The sequence below is a fragment of the Gossypium hirsutum genome, chromosome D06 (genome assembly GCF_007990345.1).
Source record: "Gossypium hirsutum isolate 1008001.06 chromosome D06, Gossypium_hirsutum_v2.1, whole genome shotgun sequence".
Taxonomy (NCBI): Eukaryota; Viridiplantae; Streptophyta; class Magnoliopsida; order Malvales; family Malvaceae; genus Gossypium; species Gossypium hirsutum.
In genome coordinates, this window is record NC_053442.1 from 35891927 (window position 1) to 35914687 (window position 22761).

The window sequence follows — 22761 nt, forward strand, 5'->3', positions numbered from 1 at the left end:
TTAATTAATTTTCGTTATTAAATTGGTCTTAAATCTGGTCAAATTTAATTATGCATGATATTTTAGTTATTATGACATGTTATTAATTTTGTCTTAATTTATACAGCTTATAAATATGTTTTTAAGCTTGTTTTTAATATGTTAACTTTATTACTTGTTTTAATTATGTCCTAAGGCTGCCAAATTTAATGTGCAGCATTTTAGTGTTAATTTAATGTGTCTAAACATGAATTTGAATTATTTGATGAATGTTGCTGCAGGTATATCATCCATGAACGTTTTTGGAGCATGAAAGGTATTAAAAGAGGGTACATGAAGGGGACGGCACATGCATGAATGGGAGAATGAAGTTGGCTGCTGTTTGAAGTCTCCTAAGTGACCATTCAGCCGAATTTATTGCTTACACACTGTTGAATACATCATGGCTGTTCGGATCAAGGTGTTCACATTCAAAGACTCTTCAAAACTTGGTTTTCACACTCAAAGTGACTACTCAACATCTTCTTAATTGCTGGTAATTTTTCAGCAATAGTTGCCAATTAAATGAGCTCCTTTAAGCACATCAACCGAATGTAGCTGCTGCCATTTACTCCCTTAAGCTCCAAGTTCAATTGTCCATCTAGAAGGTGACCATTGGAGCTCCAAGTTCAGCCGAATCTAGCTAGCCCATTTAAGTAATTCATTTGCTTAATTTTTAAGGAATTTAAGTGACCATTCGGCTAGCCTAGTGGATTATTATAAATAGCTGAATTTTCACTTTGTAAAGGACTTTTGACATTTTTAAGTAACGAATTGCTGCCAAATTTGTGAGGCATTTTCTCTCAAATTTCATTCGGGACCCGTAAGACTTATCTAGCTTCTAGTGGCGTCTTTTCGAGTCTTTCTTTCGAACTTATCACTCCCTAAACCCGAGTGTGGCATTCACCTTTGATACCTTTGGTTCATACTTTACTAAGTATCGGGTCAAGGTCCTTATCAACCATTTCCAACTCAATTTGGTCCTATAAGTTTCGGGTCGACACTTTTCTTTAGAATGATAGAGGAATGCACGCGGACCAAGATCGAGTTGCCAAGTCACGAGAAACTCCTACGAAAGCTCTAAACGAACAGATCTGAAATTAAATCCCCAAATTCAATTAAAGGAGCAGCAAGAAACAAAGAAATAGAATAGATGAATCAAATGAAATTGGAAGTATAGAAAGATTGCGAATCAGTCAACAAATTGATTCGGCCAAGAATGCCCAATTTCCAGCAATCAATTGATTCCCAAATTGAAAGAAATCCAATCGGCCAAACCCTAGGAATTGGGGATTGTTGGGTTCGAATGGGTGCTGCCAATAGGAGAACAACTTAAACGATGAGATCTTGAGTTTAATCAATCTGGAAAACAAACAAGAACAGCAAAATATTATATGAGAAATCGGCACAAGTATAAGCAAAGAAAAATAAAGAAAGAAATCGAAAACAGCAAGAATTAAAGGATAAGTCCTAAAGATCCTTGAAATCTCGAAAGATTTCACAAATCTCTTCAAACGGCTCTAATCTCCCCTCCAAAGAATATCGATGGCAAGAAGAAGGTTGAAGATGGCTCCCACAATCAAAAGATTGTTAAAACAACTTCTAAAGAAAACTCAAGAGAGAATTCTTGGAGAAAACCCCAAAGAAAATTCTGCACTCAACAAATCTGAAATTTGATAGAAAAAATAATAATAAGATGTTTACAAAGGGTGGCTGGCCAATGCTTATATAGGCCTCCAACAAATCCTAATCTAATTAGAAAACTTAAAAAATTTAAACTTAATTAAAAAAAACAAAGGAAAATTCGGCCATGCATCCTATTGGGCTGTTTTGGGCCGAATTTAACATGTGATATTCTTAAAACTTAAAAAATTAACTTAAACAACTAAAATGTTTACAAATTGGGCCCTTTGACATTTTGGCCTGATTTTCAACTAAATATGTATGGATTTCTTGATTGGGCTGGGAATTTGCTTATTGGGCCTCGCCTTTAAGAATTTGGGCTTGTGATCCATCTCCTACCGAAATTGGGTCGTTGACGCTCGTAATGGAGATCCAACGCGCTTTGGCTCAAGATTTGGTTTCTTGGACCAAGATTTCCAAGATTTGAAATCTTGATTTTCTTGATTCTTGAAATCGCTCCGAACAGCAAAATTGGGCCAAGATTCGATTTCTTGATTTTCTTGAAAACAAGAAAGTGAATCTTGATTTTCTTGATTTGAGCCCATCACCTTCTTAAGCTTGGGTTGGGCCTTTGTGACTCGTATCATTCCCCCCTTCCTCAAAAAGATTCGTCCTCGAATCTAAAAAATCAAATGAATTCGACTTTCCTCGATCGAACGGGACTAATGGCAATTGAGTCCACTGAAAAGAATAGCCATGCAATAGTAAATAGCAACGCAAACAAGCTTGTAGTCCAATTATAAGCATAATAGAACAGGTATAACGCATGTGAATGGACAGATTCAGATTACCGTGCCTTAATCGACGGTCTATAGATTCACTCACACATGCATTATCAAAAACAAGAATCTTTTTATCAACCATCAAAATAGATTTATCATCAATAAATAAAATAGGACAGTCAAACACGTTTCGATCTAAGTGTTCATCAACACGATCTTTGTCGCTATCCGAGGAGTACAAAAGTGTTTCAAAGGTTTCAAGCATCTTACCTTGATAAGCAAAAGAATAAGGGTCGATTTTACCTTTTTCATTTAAAACAAACCTTCGCTCATCGGGGGCATAGTGTAGTCGAATCTCCGTTGTTGAGTTAACCTTTGTCAAATAGAACTCAAACTTCATGTACAACCACATAAACTGTTTAAGGCACGAATATAAATTGGAAACAAATTTGGAAAATTTCGTTACCTTATTCTCCAAAACAGATTTGGACAAATTCGAGGATTTTACACAAGGTAAATCAAGAGAATAACAAATCACGCTTCTTTTCTTAATGACTTTATCAACCACAATCGAAGAGTAACAATTAATCGGATCAAAATGAGGGGATCTTTTAAGAACTAAGTCACCAAAAGTTTTATCAATAATTTTCAAATCTGCACTGGACTCAGTTTCTAAAATTTCCTTACCTCACTTACCTTTGGGATCATGTAGTGTGATTTCATCTTTGCCTAAGTTGACCGTATGAAAGCGTCTTTCATTTGAAAGGTATTGAAGTTGAAAGTTATCTGATGTGAGCTTGCCTACGAACCAAATGGAGAACGAACAAGAAGCTATTAAGCTGCCCATTGGTCCGATAACGCGAGCTAGAGCTAAACGATTTAAAGATGCTATTTTAGCATTGGTGGAACGGATTGAGGAAAATGAAAGCAAAGAGCTTAAAGACGAGCTGAATATTTTCAACTTCTTTGAAGTTGAAATTCGTTCTAGCTAATTAAATTGCTGCTGGATTTTAAACCAATTAAATAAGCATTTAATTAAGTCTTATTACAGCTTATTAATATGTTTTTATTTAATATAAGTGTTTAATATGTCTTAATTTAGTTACATTAAAGATGTCTTGATTTCATTTAGTTTGTCTAAATTATTACATGTTTTAAATCTGTTCAACCGAATTTGTGTCATGCTTTATTAATATTTAAGTTGTTTCAATGTTAAAATGGAAGACTGCGTTTAAAACGAAGCATGGGCTTTACGAATGGCTCGTTATGCCATTTGGCTTAACGAACGCCCCAAGCACGTTCATGAGGCTTATGAATCACGTTCTAAGACCTTTTATTGGTAGATTTTGCGTCGTATACTTCGATGATATATTAGTTTATAGTAAAAATTTAGATGATCATGTTTTACATTTGAAGGCTGTTTTGGAAGTATTGAGGAAAGAAACTTTGTATGCTAATTTAAAGAAATGTGAATTTTGCACTAACAAGGTTGTGTTTTTAGGTTTCGTTGTTAGTTCGGAGGGCCTTGAAGTCGATCAAGAGAAGATCAAGGCGATCCAAGAATGGCCCCGTCCGACGAATGTCTCCCAAGTCCGAAGTTTCCATGGATTAGCAAGTTTTTACCGTCGATTCGTGCCAAACTTCAGCACCTTAGCCGCACCCTTGACTGGAGTTATTCGTAAGAATTCCAACTTCGTTTGGGGAGAGGAACAAGAAAAATCCTTTTTGAAAATTAAAGATTGTCTAACTCATGCACCGTTATTAGCTTTGCCTAATTTTGATAAAACCTTCGAGTTAGAATGTGATGCCTCAGGTTTAGGCATTGGAGCTGTGTTGATGCAAGATGGACGGCCTATTGCCTATTTTAGCGAGAAACTCAATGGTGCCGTCTTAAACTATCCGACTTATGACAAGGAGCTCTATTCGTTGATTCGAGCCTTAGAGACGTGGCAACACTATCTTTGGCCCAAAGAATTCGTCATACATACCGATCACGAATCCTTGAAGTACTTAAAGGGTCAACACAAGTTGAATAAGCGGCATGCTAAGTGGGTAGAATTTCTCGAATCTTTTCCATATGTTATTAAATATAAAAAAGGTAAGGAAAACGTAGTGGCTGATGCACTATCTCGAAGGTATGCGTTGTTAAATATTTTGGATGCTAAGTTAATGGGGTTTGTATTTCTTAAAGATTTATATGTCAACGATGCTGACTTTAGTGAATTCTTTAGGTTATGCGCAAAGGGAGCTTACGAGAAGTACTATCGACATGATGGGTACTTGTTCCGAGAAGGAAAGCTTTGTATACCCCAAGGTTCCGTACGAGAAGTGTTGATCGAAGAATCTCATAGTGGAGGATTAATGGGGCACTTCGGAGTTGCAAAGACGTTAGCCATGCTCAACGAACATTTCTTTTGGCCTAAGATGCGACGAGATGTCGAACGGTTTTGTAATCGATGCATTGCATGCAAACGGGCTAAGTCACGAATTAAGCCCCATGGTTTGTATAAGCCATTGCCTATTCCCGAAACCCCTTGGTCTGATATCTCAATGGATTTCGTGCTAGGTTTACCGAGGAGTAAAAATGGCCGAGATTCAATATTTGTGGTTGTAGATAGGTTCTCAAAAATGGCTCATTTTATAGCCTGTCATAAAACTGATGATGCCGTGAATATTGCTAATTTATTTTTCAAAGAAGTGGTCAGGTTGCATGGCATGCCTAGGACGATTGTGTCCGACCGAGACGCGAAGTTTCTTAGCCATTTTTGGAGGACACTATGGGGGCGCCTTGGAACGAAGTTGCTGTTTTCAACCACTTGCCATCCGCAAACGGACGGCCAAACCGAAGTGGTCAATCGGATTTTGTCTACATTGCTTCGAGCTATCATCCGGAAAAATTTGAAGGCTTGGGAAGAATGTTTACCACATGTGGAGTTTGCGTATAATAGAGCTATTCACTCAGCTACCAAATTTTCTCCTTTTGAAATCGTTTATGGTTTCAATCCGTTAACACCATTAGATTTAATGCCATTGCCTTCTAACCAATTTGTGCATGTAGATGGAAAGCGTAAAGCTGATTTCGTCAAGCAATTGCACCAACGAGTTCGAGAAAACATTGAGGCAAGGACCAAGAACTATGAACAACATGCTAACAAAGGTCGTAAACGAGTTGTGTTCGAGCCGGGAGATTGGGTGTGGTTGCATATGCGCAAGGAAAGATTTCCTATGCAACGACGATCTAAACTACTTCCGAGAGGGGATGGACCGTTTCAAGTCCTTGAACGAATTAATGACAATTCTTATAAATTGGACTTGCCTGGTGAATATAATGTTAGCGCGACTTTTAACGTTTCTGATTTGTCTCCGTTTGATGCAGATTCTGATTTGAGGACAAATCGTTCTGAAGAGGAGGGGAATGATGTGAGCTTGCCTACGAACCAAATGGAGAACGAACAAGAAGCTATTAAGCTGCCCATTGGTCCGATAACGCGAGCTAGAGCTAAACGATTTAAAGATGCTATTTTAGCATTGGTGGAACGGATTGAGGAAAATGAAAGCAAAGAGCTTAAAGACGAGCTGAATATTTTCAACTTCTTTGAAGTTGAAATTCGTTCTAGCTAATTAAATTGCTGCTGGATTTTAAACCAATTAAATAAGCATTTAATTAAGTCTTATTACAGCTTATTAATATGTTTTTATTTAATATAAGTGTTTAATATGTCTTAATTTAGTTACATTAAAGATGTCTTGATTTCATTTAGTTTGTCTAAATTATTACATGTTTTAAATCTGTTCAACCGAATTTGTGTCATGCTTTATTAATATTTAAGTTGTTTCAATGTTAAATTAGGATGTTCACATTATGTATTTACTTAGTTCAGCTTAATTTGATTGAAATTAATTAAGTTCATGTGTGTTTTTAGGTACAGCCGAATTTGAAGATTCATTGGGCAGATTCATGCATGAAGATTCAATGGATGTGAAGATGCATGCATGTTGGGTTCAATGCACCAAATGATACATGCATGGACTATATTAAAGATGGTGTGCTGATTGTTGAAGTTCTCTAAGTGACCATTCGGCCAAAAGAGATGATTTTCCATTCTCCAAAGCTGCCATTTATTTCCTTCACATTGCTGGGTACATTGTGGCTATTCGGTTCATGATGTTCACACCTTATGGTCATTCAAAACCGTCCATTCACACTTCCAAATGACTGTTCAAGTTGCTAATTAATGATGGTAATTTTTCAGCAATAGTTGCTTCATGAATGACCCCATTATGATCATTGATCGAACCTAGCCTATTCATGCACATCCAAGATGTTCAAGGTGCATTTTTCCATCTAGAAGATGACCATTGGAGCTCTCATTCAGCCGAATCTACATGGGCTAATAATTTTGCATTCATGCTGAATTTTAGTTCATTGTTTACTTAGAAACTAAGTCTTGAATTTGTCCATTCGGCTACTAGTAGAAAGGCTATAAATAGTTGTTGAATTTCTTGTAAAAGGACTTTTTGCCAAATTTCTGAATGAAATATAATTTTAGTGAGAAATTCACTCTCTTTATTCTCCAAAGCTCAAATTGACTTATCTTCAACGAGTGGCGTCAATCTGACTTTGTTCGAACTTATCACCCATTGGTGTGGCGTTCTTCATACCGTAGGTTCCTATTTTGCTAAATAGAGGGTCTCGGTTTTTATCCTATTTCCATTTCTTTCTTTGAAACCTTAAGCCCGGGTCCTTATTTGATAATAAGGGTTCGATCTTGTTTCATCGAATTACCCAGCAAACAACAACCCATTAAACTCCTTTGTTCCTAAAGCCATCCAACTTCAAACACCAAGACTTGAATTTGATTCAATTCCGATACTACCTAATTTCGATTGGGAAAGATTACGACTCGTCTTTACATCCGAAACGAGCTCGTATCATTATCTTTCGATCTTTCGGGAACCTGAAAAGTAGCAACACAAGAAAAATTCATATCTTGGTTAGTGGAAACATTCCTCACTACCCTTTCCACGTCTTTTTCATTTGTTTCTTTTTCTAATTCATTTTCTCTTCTTTCTTCAATTTCTTTTTCACTCTCAATCTCTTTTTGCTCTTTTTCATTCTCTTTTTCTTTTTCCTCATTTGTTTTAACAGAATTTTTCAGTTTGATTTGGTCCTCATGGACTTGTTCCGGAGTGAACGGCACTAAGGTGAGTTTCTTTCCTTGATGCTTGAAAGAATACCTATTGGTACGACCATCGTGAGTGACTTTTCGATCCAGTTGCCATGGTTCTCCTAGCAACAAATGGCAGGCTTGAATAGGCATTACGTCGCACACAACTTCGTCTTGATACTTACCGATAGAAAAGGCGATGCGCACTTGTTGAGTGACCTTAAATCGGCCTTCGTTGCTAAGCTCTTGTAGTTGATAAGGTTGTGGATGCTTGGTAGTGGTTAAGCAAAGCTTTTCCACCATCGTCGTGCTGGCTACGTTCGAGCAACTTTCACCATTAATAATAACTCTACAAAGCTTACCTTGTACATGGCAACGAGTATGAAAGAGATGTTCTCGTTGCTGCTCTCTCTTTGGTTTTGCCAAAGATGATTGTCCACGATCATGAAAATCATCATCCATTCTAGGGACACGTTGAGGGCTGCACCTATAGGGCTGGTTATCCCTATCTTCCTTAATTGGATCTCGATATTGATGTTTTTGATTCACTCGTACCTCATTCTGATACGAGCACGCCCCGCGAACTTCATCGAGCAAGTCTGTCAAGCCGAGCATTGACATGTTGGCAAGCTGATCCCAGCTCGTTTCCAGCTCCACGAGCTCCGTCTAGCTCAAATCCAGCTTATTCAAGCTCGATCCAACTTGCCTGAGCTAAACCGAGCTCACTCCTAGCTCATATTTAGCTCATGAGCTAAACCTTAGCTCAACTTCAGCTTAGGAGTTTAGCCTCAGCTCAACTTTAGCTCACGAGCTAAAACTTAGCTCATTTTAGTTTAAACTCGGTTTTGTCTTTAATACATTAAATAAAATTTGCACATATTCATTTAAGCATTAAACTTGTCTTATATTAATATTTGTTATTAATATATCATTGTCATTATATAAATTGATTATGTTCACATAGCCGAATTAATGCATGACATTAATGTGTTCACATCATGCCGAATTTATGAGTGTTCATGAGATGTCTTAATGACTTGTTTATTTCATGTAGGTACATTCCTTTGGACGGTACAATGTATGAATGAAGAAACATCTCTTTTGGGCATTCCACACTCATGAATGAAGAAGTATTAAATGCTGGTGCATGTACGGCTAGATGCAATGTTTCTACAAATTCATGCATGTGTCGAATGCATGTATGGACATTAAAGGCTAGTCCATGAATGGATCAAATGCATGGGATGATAGAATGCATGAATGGCTTAAGTGCATGTATGGTGGCTGTCTCTTAACTTTCCAAGGCACTTATTCGGCCAAGAAGTAGCTGCTAACTAATTCTATGTTGACCATAGAGCTCCTTGAACATGTTCACACTTTGAATTGACCTATAGGCTACTACACATGCATGGATGGGTTCAAGAACGTCCAAGGGAAGGAATTAACTCAATAATTCAACACATCGATTGAATTAAGTGCATGCACAAAGGGGAGAACGAATTTACTAGGTTCATGCTACCATTTATGAACTTACATGCCATTAAAGTGTTTAATTATGAAGATACATGGTCCATACAAGTGCATGAACGTCCCAAGGAGATGAATGCAACCTTTTGGTGCACATACAAGTCACTTGAAGCCTTTCTTTATGACTAAGCATTCATGCACAAACTAAGGGGGAAGAAAGTGTCCATTCAGCTAGTGCATGAATCTGCCGAATTTATGAACTCTTTTAATACATTAGTGTGAACGTTTTTATTATTGTGTGAACACCTAGATGCCGAATTTGAATGGTCATCTATGTGCCTATAAATATTTGTTTTCTTTCATTTGTAAAGGACTTTTGACTTTTGATCATTTGAATGAACTTTGTTCAAAGAGTGAGTTTTCTCCTCTCTAAATTCGTACGAGTTTCGATCTGACTTATCTAGCGTGCTAGTGGCGTCTATCGTTCTCTTTTGAACTTATCACCTTGCTTTGGTGTGGCGTTCAACCTTCTACAATTCCGCAATCCCACCTTGAACCGAATAGAAATCGGGGTGACACTTTTAGTGTTGAATCGTTTCTGGTGTTTAAGCTCATTTATCCATTCCACCAACTATCCTAGATTTTACCCAACTATAATATCTTTTTACAAAACCGAGCCTTCATTTATCAACTTCCATTTTTCTTATTTTTATACTTAAATCGAGCCTACTACCCTTATAAATTTACCATCACCTTAGCCAACCTTTAAAACCATTTGAAAGCTTCCGCATCTTTAGCCTTATTTCATCCTATTTCCGATAACTCAACTATTCCTCGTCGACGATCGGGCAATCAAGTGAATCGACTCAATCAACCGAGCCGGATCACATCACATTCAAAGTAGTATTCAATGCTTGAAGTGTAGCATTTATTTGTGTGATTGCAGCAGTATGTCCGTCTAACTGTTCTTGGACTTTCATAAGTGCATCATTATTATCACCTTTAGACATCTTCAAAACCTGTAAAAAATAAACACTCAACACTCAAAAATAAAAGTTAGCAAACCTCACCATTAATCACTCAAAAAGAAAAATCAAATTCTCAATGAGGTCGAATTCAATCATGTGAGTTCTTTATCAGAGTTTATATCAACCAATTAGAGAGTGTGAACCAAACTACCAAAGAATCCTAATTTGCACTAGGATGCCAAAAACTGACGAGACACCAAGTGATTCGTGTTGCACCGAGGAAGGAGTTGTGCACACGTGTAAATCCTACTAACACAAGAAACAAGAAGGTGTTAGATAATGTAACGGAAGAATAAAAGCAAACAAATGAAAACCTACAGCTAAGAATCAATAAAAATTGCTGAAAACAGAAAACCCAAAAAACTGCGGAGTAACTTGACAACTTCGTTCGAGGTGTTCCCGATCTCTAAAAATCACGAAATTAAATCTGGAATGTCCTTAAATATTTAATTTTTGATCTGGAAATTTTGGGCACCAAATTCAACCCGCTGAATATTTTTTTTAAATTTTTATTGAATTTCGTATTTGTTTGATTTTTTTGACTGATTTTTTTGCGGGAATAATTTTTTTATATTCAATCAAAGTGCCAAAAACATGTACCTAAAATTTCAGATCAATTGGACAACGTTTACCCACTCAAATGAATTTTTTTTGAATAATTTTTCTGGGTAAAACTGATGTTTATGCTTTAAAAAATAGAGAACAGTTTAGAAATCAACCAAGAACACCCAAAACGCCCAAAATCTGATACCAAATGATAGAGGAATGCACGCGGACCAAGATCGAGTTGCCAAGTCACGAGAAACTCCTAATTATTTTAATATGGAAATTCGGTCAAAGGTCATTTTATCTGGGACTCTTGGAATGAATATTGACATAAAAATTTAAACTAAGTAAATAAATAAATAAATAAAAATAAAACTTTACAACTTGGGCTACTTTGACAATTTGGCCTGATTTTCAACTAAGTATGGATGGATTTCTTGATTGGGCTCGGAATTTTCTTATTGGGCCTCGCCTTCAAGAATTTGGGCTTTTGTGACTCGTATCATTTAGTGTTGGTTCACTCTTGACCTTTTTGAACCATTACCATTTCGTACCAAATCCCTTACCATTTCGTACCAATTCCCAAATACCAAAACGTACCAAAACCAAATACCATTTCTTAATTAATCCTAAACCGAACTCGACCATTCTAGTCATACCATTTCGACTTAAACCAAATCCACATCCAACTTTGCAAGGACTTACTTTACTTCTTTGAACTCAAATATATTCTATCTTCTTGTCTAATATACTTCTTTGTTTACGATCGGGAACTAAATGACTCGGGTTCAACTACTAAATCGAGGTCGTATCATTTAGTATCAGAGCTGGTAAAAATAAGAAGTACGAGCACTCGAAGTCAATTTGAAATAGGTACGTAAAAAAAAGAGTTCAAAAAAATGTCAAAATCGAAAAAAAAATTAAAAAAATTGAAAGAAAAAAATTGAAAAGAAAAAAAAATTGTATACGGTCTAGGTGCGGACGAAAAGAACGTGAAAGATCCGTAAAAAAAAGTCTGGAGACACTTCAATAGAAATTTTTCCAAAATCTCATTCTACACTCTTTTATATCCCCCGTAGTGAAATTTCACGCAATTGAAAAAAAAATTTTGATATAAAAAAAAAGTGTTTCGAGTTTGTAAGTTTGGCATTCTCTTCTATTCATCTTTTAAGCCACACTTAGTGATACGACCCGCCCCCGGGAACGGCTATTGTTTCAGCCTACAAGCAAGGCTTGTCGTGTTTGCAAACTGGACGTAGCTCAATCTTATTTTTTGGAGCTTCATTTAGCTCGTTTCCAGCTCCTTTCAAGCTCAATGAGCTCGAACTAGCTCAATTTCATTAAGACCTTATTATAGTAGCTGAAATAATTATTTGAGTCATTTAATTAGTTTATTACAGCTCAATTAATATTCATTATTTATTTGGTTTAAAATCTGGACAAATTTAATTATGCATGATAATTGAGTTATAATTATATATTATTAATTTGTCTTAATTTCTACAGCTCATTAATATGTTTTTTATGCATGTTTTAATGTGTCAATTTTATTACATGTTTTAATTATGTCCTAAGGTGGCCGAATTTAATGTGCATAATTTTTGTGTCATTTGCTGCCAAATTAATGTGTTTAAAAATGTATTTGATTTATTGAATAAATTTTGCTGTAGGTACATCCCATTTGGACGTCCTAATACGACCCTGGCCAAGGATGCCCTTGATTTCAGCTTGAATTTAGCTCCTCAAGCTCCATTTAGCTTGGTTCAGCTCACCGAATCTTATTTTAGCTCACATGAGCTTAATTCAGCTCGTTTGAGCTCAACCGAGCTTACTTTCAGCTCCTTCTTTCTTTCTTTCAATAAACTAAGTCTTAATTTAGTTTATAATTAAGTTTGCTACAGCTCATGCCGAAACCCCTAGCTCAATTTCAACTCATTAAGTGTTTTGACTATTTTTGAGCTAGCTGAATTTATTATAAGTTGACTTATAATTATTGTGTTCAAATTTAGTTAGTGATATTAAGTTATTTAGTTATTATTTTAAATTATAATTATATGAATAGTTGTGTGTTATTTAATTATGTTATTTACTTTTGTAGGTTAGCCGAATGTGGAAGGTACATTCATGAAGAGATGCATGAACGGGAAAGTTCAACGAATGAGAAGATTCATGCACGGCCTGGTTCAATGTTTGGAGGACATACATTCATGTACATGGAAGATTAATGCATATTGAAAGGTGCATCTCCCTTGGACGGCACACATGCATGAATGGGGGGTAATCAATGCAAGTGCATGTATGGCTAGGTTCAAGGCCCCTTCCAAGTTCCATGTACAATCGATGCATGTGGGAGGACCCTTGGAGTTTCCTAAGCACCTATTCGGCCAAGAGACACCCTTTGGGAGTTTCATGCATCCCATGGCCGAACCTAGACAATCCCATTGGCTTCCAAAGTTTGCTCATACATGAAGCTGCCCATTCATCTCCCATTCGGCCGAACATGGACAAGGACACCATTGGTCATTTTTCTAGAAGGTTCATGTCTTAATTTAGGTTCATTACTTAATCATTAAGTTCATGAATGGACTATTCGGTTAACATAAGAAACTAGTATAAATAGTTTGTTGATTTCATTTGTAAAGGACTTTTGACTTTTGACTTTTGATCATTTGAATGAACTTTGTTCAAAGAGTGAGTTTTCTCCTCTCTAAAATTCGTACGAGTTTCGATCTGACTTATCTAGTGTGCTAGTGGTGTCTATCGTTCTCTTTTGAACTTATCACCATCCTGGTGTGGCGTTCATCCACCTTTTTATACCTTTGGTTCCTACCTCTCTATAGGTAACGGGTCAAGGTCCATCTTCGACTTCCATTAAACCCACCTTAAGCAATATAAGTCCCGGGGCAATACTTTACATAGTATTGAATCGTTCTTAATACTTAAGTTTATTTTTTTCATCTCCATCCTATTTATTAAATATAAACTTTATTTCTTTTCTTATTAAACCGAACCAACAAAATATCCAAATTTAGCCTATCTTTTGAACCCTTTTAAAAGTCTTCCGCTTAAACTGAAAACAATCTTCATCTTAAAACAATTTCGAACGAACTTCTCGTCGACGATCGGGCAACTTAAGTGAACTCGACTCAATCAACCGAGCCGGATCACATCATTTGGTATCAGAGCTACTAAAACGAGGAGTGCCGACATTCGTATCAAGCTCAGAGTAGGTTCGTAACGAAAAAAAAGTCAAAAAAAAAATTGAGTTGGAATTTAATTTTTTTTTCTTTTTTCTCTTCCTTGTATTTTGTTTACTATTATATTGGATTTAAAAAAAGAGAAGAAATTCAAAAAAAATTCAAAAAATAATCGAAAAAAAGAAAAAAAAGAAGTGACAAAAAAATCGAGTTAAAAAAAAAGAAGAAAAAAAAAGTGAAAAGTCTTGCGAGTTTTTATCATTATCACTTATTACTCCGATCATCAAGTTTCCCTTCCTACCATTATTTACCATCCCAACGCCACATTTTAAACCAATTTTCTTCTTTGTTCAGCCTACCCTACACCCGACATTATCCATTGTAACCCATTTTGAAACCGACCCTCAAGCAGCAAATTAAGTCTATCGAGACGAATTACGAATTTGTGAGACGAGGTCGAGTGGTAAAAGGCAAGAGTGTTTGGTGAGACCATTCGAGAGAGTAAAAGCCAAATTTGTGCGAATTTTTCTTTACGAGTGAAACGTGAGATTTTTGTGGTGAGAATTAAATCATGTTTCAAGAAGAATTTTCTGAATCAGATTTCCAATATTTAATGCAAGAAATGCATAGAATGGTGAAATCAAATTTTGATAAACTGCATGATAGATTGGATCGAATAGAGACAAGAGCCCAACAAAAACAAATTCCATCGAGACAAGAGACGGAGTTAAGATCATTCCGATGACACTACTCGACAAGAGACTCTTATCAAGACATCTATTCAACAAGGCGTTCGAGACCAAGAGAAGCAAACTGCGAGTTTGAGTCCTTCCGAGATGATATACAAAAAGGTAATCATGTCTCTACAAATGCCTCAATTTATTCAACTACGAAGGATTATTTACGAAGAGGCGAACGTGTTTCAAGAATGTCAAAGTACTCGAATACGGAGGGTTATTCACAAAGAGATGATCGTGACTTGCATGATGAATCTGCCATTTCTTTCAAACGAGAAGCTTGTCGTTATGGTTCTTATAAGTTATCATCTTCTTGTAATGAAAGAACAAGACAAAAAGAAAATAGAAGAAAAGAAAAACAAGAGATGTTGATGCAAGAAAATGAACGAATCTTGAATGAAATTGAGAGAAGAAAAAAAGAAATAAGAGAAAAAGAAAAAGATGAAAATGAGATTTCAAAAAGAAAAGAGAGTGAAAAGCAAAAAGAGATTGAAAAAGAAGAAAAAGAAAGAGTGGAAAAAGAAATTGAAAGAGAGTTTCAACAGAAATTGAGTGGAAAAGAAAAAGAGTTTGCCAAAGAAAATAGTGAAAGAGATGAGAGAGAACAAGAAAAAGTGAGCGTTGTTTTTACTAACCCACATGTGAGTTGTTCTTGTTCTATTTCTTCTTTTCAGAATTCTAAAGATTCGTGCGACAATTTTCAATTACAATACTTCCCTGATGAGAGGCGATTCAAGTTGATTCAGAAAGGTAAGAACATAGAAGACCCTTGTCCACCGGCACAGAAAGGTAAGAAAGGTGAGGGAACTATGCCGTGTGAGTCTCCATTATTCCACTTGAATGTTTATGATAATATTGGTGATGATTTAGTCTTTGAAAAGGTTTCATGTCTTGACATGGCTAATTGTCATTCTTTGTTTGATGATAATTTTATTTTAAATGGATGCATGAAGAGTTGTGTATTTGACGTGATTCGTGTTGAAAATTTTGTTGATAATATTGGATTATTTCAGCTTGTGCAAATTTTGGACGTGCGAGATTGGAGGTATCCACATAAAAGGTTTGATTTATTCAATTGTCATGGTTATGTGAATCTTTTATATTTTTACACGAAATCATTTTGTATAAGCATGCCTGTGAGAATGAAATTTTTACTGCACTATGGAATAAGTGATCAAAATTGTGAGTTCAAACCTGGAATTTGCTATGTTGACTCGTTTCGTGGGAAACTTGGGCATTCCAAACTTAGTGCAAACGATTTGATTGATGTTGTGGATTTTGAAAAATATTTGTATCCTGACACAAATGATTGTTTTCCTTTGGTTAGCCTTGAAGTGTATGTTTTGAACGATGAATGCAAGAATAAAGTTAGTACAAATTGCGATGCTGATCTGCAAACAAATGAAATTGTAATCCAACGTCTTTGGTACTTTTTGACTACGCAAGATGAAAACCCATATAAATCTATTTCTGACATTGATCGTGTTGAAAATGCTGTTGAGTTTGATTGCGTGCGATCATGTATGGTTATTTGTCTTTTGAACCGATTGATTTCACTTGTTTGCAATAATGACATATCAAGACAGTTTGATAATTTGATATATGCAAGTTTTGATCGACTAAAATTTTGGATGCATGATCGATTGAAAGAATTTTTTATTTATTTTGGATGTAAATTGAGCTTGACTCTTTTGCTCTTTCAACCGTCAAAGATGGAGAGTCAAATTGAAAATCTTCAACTACAATATACTCCCAAGGAGCGAAGGTTTGTGTTGATCGAGCAAGGTAAAAATGATCTTTGTTTTACTACTTTTAAAGGTAAGGCTCATGAACTTTTTGAAACATCGTTGTTCTCTTTAGGTGGTGCCAAAGATTGTTTTGTTGATTTGATTCATTATTCACATATTGGTTATGACTTGTGGAAACGATGTGAGACATTTGATTGCCTTAGAACATGTTCATTTTCGTTTCGAATAATTGACGAGGCATTAACGAGTAAATTAGTTTGTTTGCATGGTTGTGAACATGTTGCTTTGCATCTGTCCACTCCCATGGGATTTTCTTGTTCTATTTTGCTTGCATTTGGATTACAAATTTATCTGAAACCATTCTTGTTAACTCATGGTTATTCCTTTCAGTTGTCCCAATTCCAATCCATCCCGTTCGACCGAGGAAAGCTAAGTAAAAGTTGCTGCGATCGAGTGAACCAATGGCTCGACTTGAGGACAAGTCGTTCTAAAGAAGGGGGAATGATACGACCCTGGCCAAGGATGCCCTTGATTTCAGCTTGAATTTAGCTCCTCAAGCTCCATTTAGCTTGGTTCAGCTCACCGAATCTTATTTTAGCTCACATGAGCTTAATTCAGCTCGTTTGAGCTCAACCGAGCTTACTTTCAGCTCCTTCTTTCTTTCTTTCAATAAACTAAGTCTTAATTTAGTTTATAATTAAGTTTGCTACAGCTCATGCCGAAACCCCTAGCTCAATTTCAACTCATTAAGTGTTTTGACTATTTTTGAGCTAGCTGAATTTATTATAAGTTGACTTATAATTATTGTGTTCAAATTTAGTTAGTGATATTAAGTTATTTAGTTATTATTTTAAATTATAATTATATGAATAGTTGTGTGTTATTTAATTATGTTATTTACTTTTGTAGGTTAGCCGAATGTGGAAGGTACATTCATGAAGAGATGCATGAACGGGAAAGTTCAACGAATGAGAAGATTCATGCACGGCCTGGTTCAATGTTTGGAGGACATACATTCATGTACATAGAAGATTAATGCATATTGAAAGGTGCATCTCCCTTGGACGGCACACATGCATGAATGGGGGGTAATCAATGCAAGTGCATGTATGGCTAGGTTCAAGGCCCCTTCCAAGTTCCATGTACAATCGATGCATGTGGGAGGACCCTTGGAGTTTCCTAAGCACCTATTCGGCCAAGAGACACCCTTTGGGAGTTTCATGCATCCCATGGCCGAACCTAGACAATCCCATTGGCTTCCAAAGTTTGCTCATACATGAAGTTGCCCATTCATCTCCCATTCGGCCGAACATGGACAAGGACACCATTGGTCATTTTTCTAGAAGGTTCATGTCTTAATTTAGGTTCATTACTTAATCATTAAGTTCATGAATGGACTATTCGGTTAACATAAGAAACTAGTATAAATAGTTTGTTGATTTCATTTGTAAAGGACTTTTGACTTTTGACTTTTGATCATTTGAATGAACTTTGTTCAAAGAGTGAGTTTTCTCCTCTCTAAAATTCGTACGAGTTTCGATCTGACTTATCTAGCGTGCTAGTGGCGTCTATCGTTCTCTTTTGAACTTATCACCATCCTGGTGTGGCGTTCATCCACCTTTTTATACCTTTGGTTCCTACCTCTCTATAGGTAACGGGTCAAGGTCCATCTTCGACTTCCATTAAACCCACCTTAAGCAATATAAGTCCCGGGGCAATACTTTACATAGTATTGAATCGTTCTTAATACTTAAGTTCATTTTTTTCATCTCCATCCTATTTATTAAATATAAACTTTATTTCTTTTCTTATTAAACCGAACCTACAAAATATCCGAATTTAGCCTATCTTTTGAACCCTTTTAAAAGTCTTCCGCTTAAACTGAAAACAATCTTCATCTTAAAACAATTTCGAACGAACTTCTCGTCGACGATCGGGCAACTTAAGTGAACTCGACTCAATCAACCGAGTCGGATCACATCACGTCCTTGGTGCATGAATGAATTAAAAGAAGATACATGTAAGGGGACGGCACATGCATGTTTGGGGAATTAAATTTGGCTGCTGTTTGAAGTATCCTAGGTGACCATTCGGCCAAAGAAGCTATTGTTTCCTACTCCCAAGTTGACCATTCAGCCGACTTTTAATTCTTTTCACATTGCTGGATTCATCTTGGCTGTTCGGTTCTATATGTTCACATGCCATGACTCTTCAAAGCTGAGTTTTCACACCTTGGTGGCTGCTCATTACCTCCTTTAATTGCTGATCACTTTTCAACAAAAGTTGCCAATTAATTGAGTTTGTTTAAGTCCATTAACCGAACCTAGCTGCTGCCATGCATCTTTCCAAGCTTCTAAGTTCATTGCTCTTTCTAGAAGATGACCATTGGAGCTCCATTCAGCCGAATTTAGTTAAGCACATTAAAGGAATTCATTTGCTTAATTCTTAAGCATTCATATGACTATTCGGCTAGCCTAGTCTTTGTCTATAAATAGTTGTTAAATTCAATTTGTAAAGGGACTTTTGACATTTTAATTAGTGAATTGCTGCCAAATTTGTGAGGCATTTTCTCTCAAATTTCGTTCGAGGCCCGTAAGACTTATCTAAGCTTTTAGTGGCGTCTTTCTGAGTCTTTTCTGAACTTATCACTCCTTAACCCGAGTGTGGCGTTCACCTTTGATACCTTTGGTTCATACTTTCCTAAGTATCGGGTCAAGGTTCTTTTTAACCATTTCCAATTCATTTAGGTCCTATAAGTTTCGGGTCGACACTTTTCTTTGGTGTTGGTTCATTCTTGACCTCTTTGAACCATTAACAATTCGTACCAAATACCATACCATTTCATACCAATTCCATACCATTTCGTACCAATTCCCAAATACCAAAATGTACCAAAACCAAATACCATTTCTTAATTATCCTAAACCGAACTCTTCCATTCTATTCATACCATTTCGACTAAAACCAAATCCACATCCAACTTTGCACGAACTTATCTTACTTCTTTGTACCAAATATATTCTAACTCCTTCTCGTCTAATCTACTTCTTCGTTTACAATCGGGAATCAAACGACTCGGACTCAACTACTAAACCGAGATCATATCACTTAGCCTAAAGCCTTTCTTGTTTCTTTTAGCCTACCCGTAACCTAACATCAATCCCTTGTAAAGCCATTTGAAGCCGACCCATTGAACTACGATAAGGTCACGACGAGTCGCTTACGAAATCACGAGAGGAAATTGAGTGGAAAAAGGCACGAGTGTTGTGAGAGCATTAGAGAGAAGAAAAAGCCATTAAAGAGTGTAAACACGAGTGGAGTGCTGAATTATTTTCTTTTTGAGTGACTTGTGAGTTTTTGTTGTGAGGTTATAATTTCATATATCAAGAAGCCCTACAATAAACATGGCAGAAAGGCAACCTGTTCGAAGTGTGTCGGACTTGAATTTGCAAGCATTGCTACGCGAGGTGGAACGATTGTTCGATCAAAAGTTAGAACCGATTCAAGATAGACTTGATCGTGTGGAAGGAAGAGCCCAACGAAGGAGAACTCCCTTAAGCCCTTTGAGAAATCGAGGATGGCAATCTGATTTAGATGAATCTTCCGAGTCGATTGAACACGAAAGTGATCAAGGGTCCAATGCGAATGTTCAACGAAGAGGCCTACGCAACCGAGGCCAACGAAATCGAGGGAGGTTCGATGATGACTTGAAAAGCAGTAAGTTGTCAATCCCTTCATTCCAAGGCCGATCGGATCCCGAAGCTTATCTCGAGTGGGAGAAAAAGATCGAGCTTATATTTGAATGCCATAACTATTCTGAGGCCAAGAAAGTTAAGTTGGCTGCTATAGAATTTTCGGACTACGCAATGGTGTGGTGGGACCAACTTACAACTAGCCGAAGGCGAAATGGCGAGCGTCCTATCCAAACATGGTCCGAGATGAAGGCTGTAATGCGACGACGTTTCATCCCTTCGTACTACCATCGGGAGTTGTACCAAAAACTTCAAAATCTTACACAGGGACAAGAAGCGTGGAGGATTACTTCAAGGAGATGGAAGTGGCCATGATTCGAGCGGATGTGGAGGAAGATCGAGAGGCAACTATGGCTCGTTTCTTAGCCAGACTTAACCGTGAAATTGCCAACATAGTTGAGTTGCAACACTACGTAGAGATCGTCGATATGGTTCACATGGCGATCAAGGTCGAAAAGCAACTCAAGATGAAAGGAGCCGTACGTGGTTATTCCTCTTCGAATGCATCTAAGTGGAACCAAGGGGCAAGTAAGAATGTTTCAACGAATCAATCAAAAGAAACTGTGGTGCCCATGAAGTCCAACAAGTCTGTGGCCGAATCTAGTAAAGGTAAGGCCATTGAAAATACTCAATCCCGAACACGTGATATTAAGTGTTTTAAGTGCCAAGGGAGAGGGCACATCGCAAGCCAATGCCCAAATCGTAACACAATGATCATGCTTCCCAATGGTGAGATTGAATCGGAGGATGAAGTAGACAAAAACGAAGAAGAAGTTCAACATCCATCCGAAAATGAAGATGAAGTAGAATTTGCTGTTGAAGGTGAAATGCTCGTTGTAAAAAGAAGTCTTAGTGCGCAAAGCTCTATGGGTGAACCGCAACGCGAGAATTTGTTTCATACCCGATGTTATGTTCATGGAAAGGTTTGTAGCGTTGTAATTGATGGCGGGAGTTGCACAAATGTTGCAAGCACACTTATGATCGAGAAGTTGTCCTTGCCGACCCTTAAGCACCCGAGTCCCTACAAGTTACAATGGCTCAATGAAGGAGTCGAACTTAAGGTAACCAAACAAGCCTTGATTCCCTTTTCAATTGGAAAGTACCAAGACGAGATTTTGTGCGACGTTGTGCCCATGCATGCGGGCCATTTACTGCTTGGGAGGCCGTGGCAATTTGATCGGCGAGTCAAGCACGATGGGTTTTCTAACCAATATTCGTTCAAGCACAAAGGCAAAAATATCACTTTGGCCCCATTGTCTCCACCACAAGTGATGAAAGATCAACAACGAATAAAGCAATCTTTGGAGAATTTGAAAGAACTGAAAAACAAATTGAGAGAGAGTGAAAAAGAAAAGAAAAATGATTCAAAAGAAAAGAAAGAAGAGAGATTGAGAGAAAAGAATCGAGATTGATGTGACCACGCCCCAAGCCCCATCAAGTCCTCTTCTTGATTCCCTCGAGCTTCTAAAGGGACCAATGACCCGAGCTAGGTCCAAGCGATTTCATGAAGTTGTTTCAGCTTTGTTGTTCAAGTTTTGGAAGGAGAATCAGCTTGTTGAAAATGAGGAAGCTCGATCCAACTCCTTGAAGAAACCATGCACCTTAGTGCAAGCTAATTTCAGCTCCATTTTAGCTTTTCTAGCTCGTTTCAACTCCGACCAGCTCAATTAAGCTCATTTCAGCTCAATCGAACTCAATTTAGCTACAATTCAGCTCATTTATTTTATTGGTTGAATAATTAAAGTATTTTATTAACTTAGTTTAAGTTATTACAGCTCATAATTATGTTTTGATTTATTTCATGTTTTTAAAGTTGTCTTAGCCGAATTTAATATGTTTAGCTTAAGACTTTATTTTTGTCTATTTTAAATTTATGTGTTAATTAATATATCTATTTTAATTAATTTGTTCATGTTTCATGTAGGTACAGCCGAATGTGGAGATTCATTCAAGCTAGGTGCATGAACGTCTACTTACAATGCATGATGTGGGAACACAATTAAAGATGATTCATGAATGGGCTGGTTCAATGAACGTAAGGATGATGCATGAATGATTTAATACAATGAATGGAAGAATGCATGAATGTTCACTTACATGCATCGGTTGCTGTCCATTGATCTCCTAAGTACCTATTCGGCCAAAAGGCATCTCTTGGAGTGTCCATTCACACCTTGGCCGAACCTAGACATGTCCATTGCTCTCCCATACATTCACCAAGCCTTCAAGTTCATTTCCTTAGCCATGAAGCTGCCCATTGAAGTACCATTCAGCTGAATTTGGACATAGCCTTTAAAGATACATTTCTAGATTAGTTTAATTCAATTAAAGCCGAATTTACTTAGTCTATTTGTGATGTGATCCGGCTCGGTTGATTGAGTCAATTCACTTGATTGCTCGATCGTCGACGAGAAGTTTGTTCGATTTTGTAGATAGATGGAGTTAGATGATTTTTTATAGCGGAAGTTGAGAAAATGGGTTCAAAAGATGGTTTGGATAGATGTTTGATAGGCTCGGTGAAATAAAGAAATATTGTTTATAATTTAATAGTTAAAATGGAATGGAAAAATAGAACTCAAGCGAAGAACGATTCAATACTATATGAAGTATTGCCCCGGGACTTATATTGCTCAAGGTGGATTAAATGGATTGTCGAAGATGGACCTTGACCCGTTACCTATAGAGAGGTAGGAAC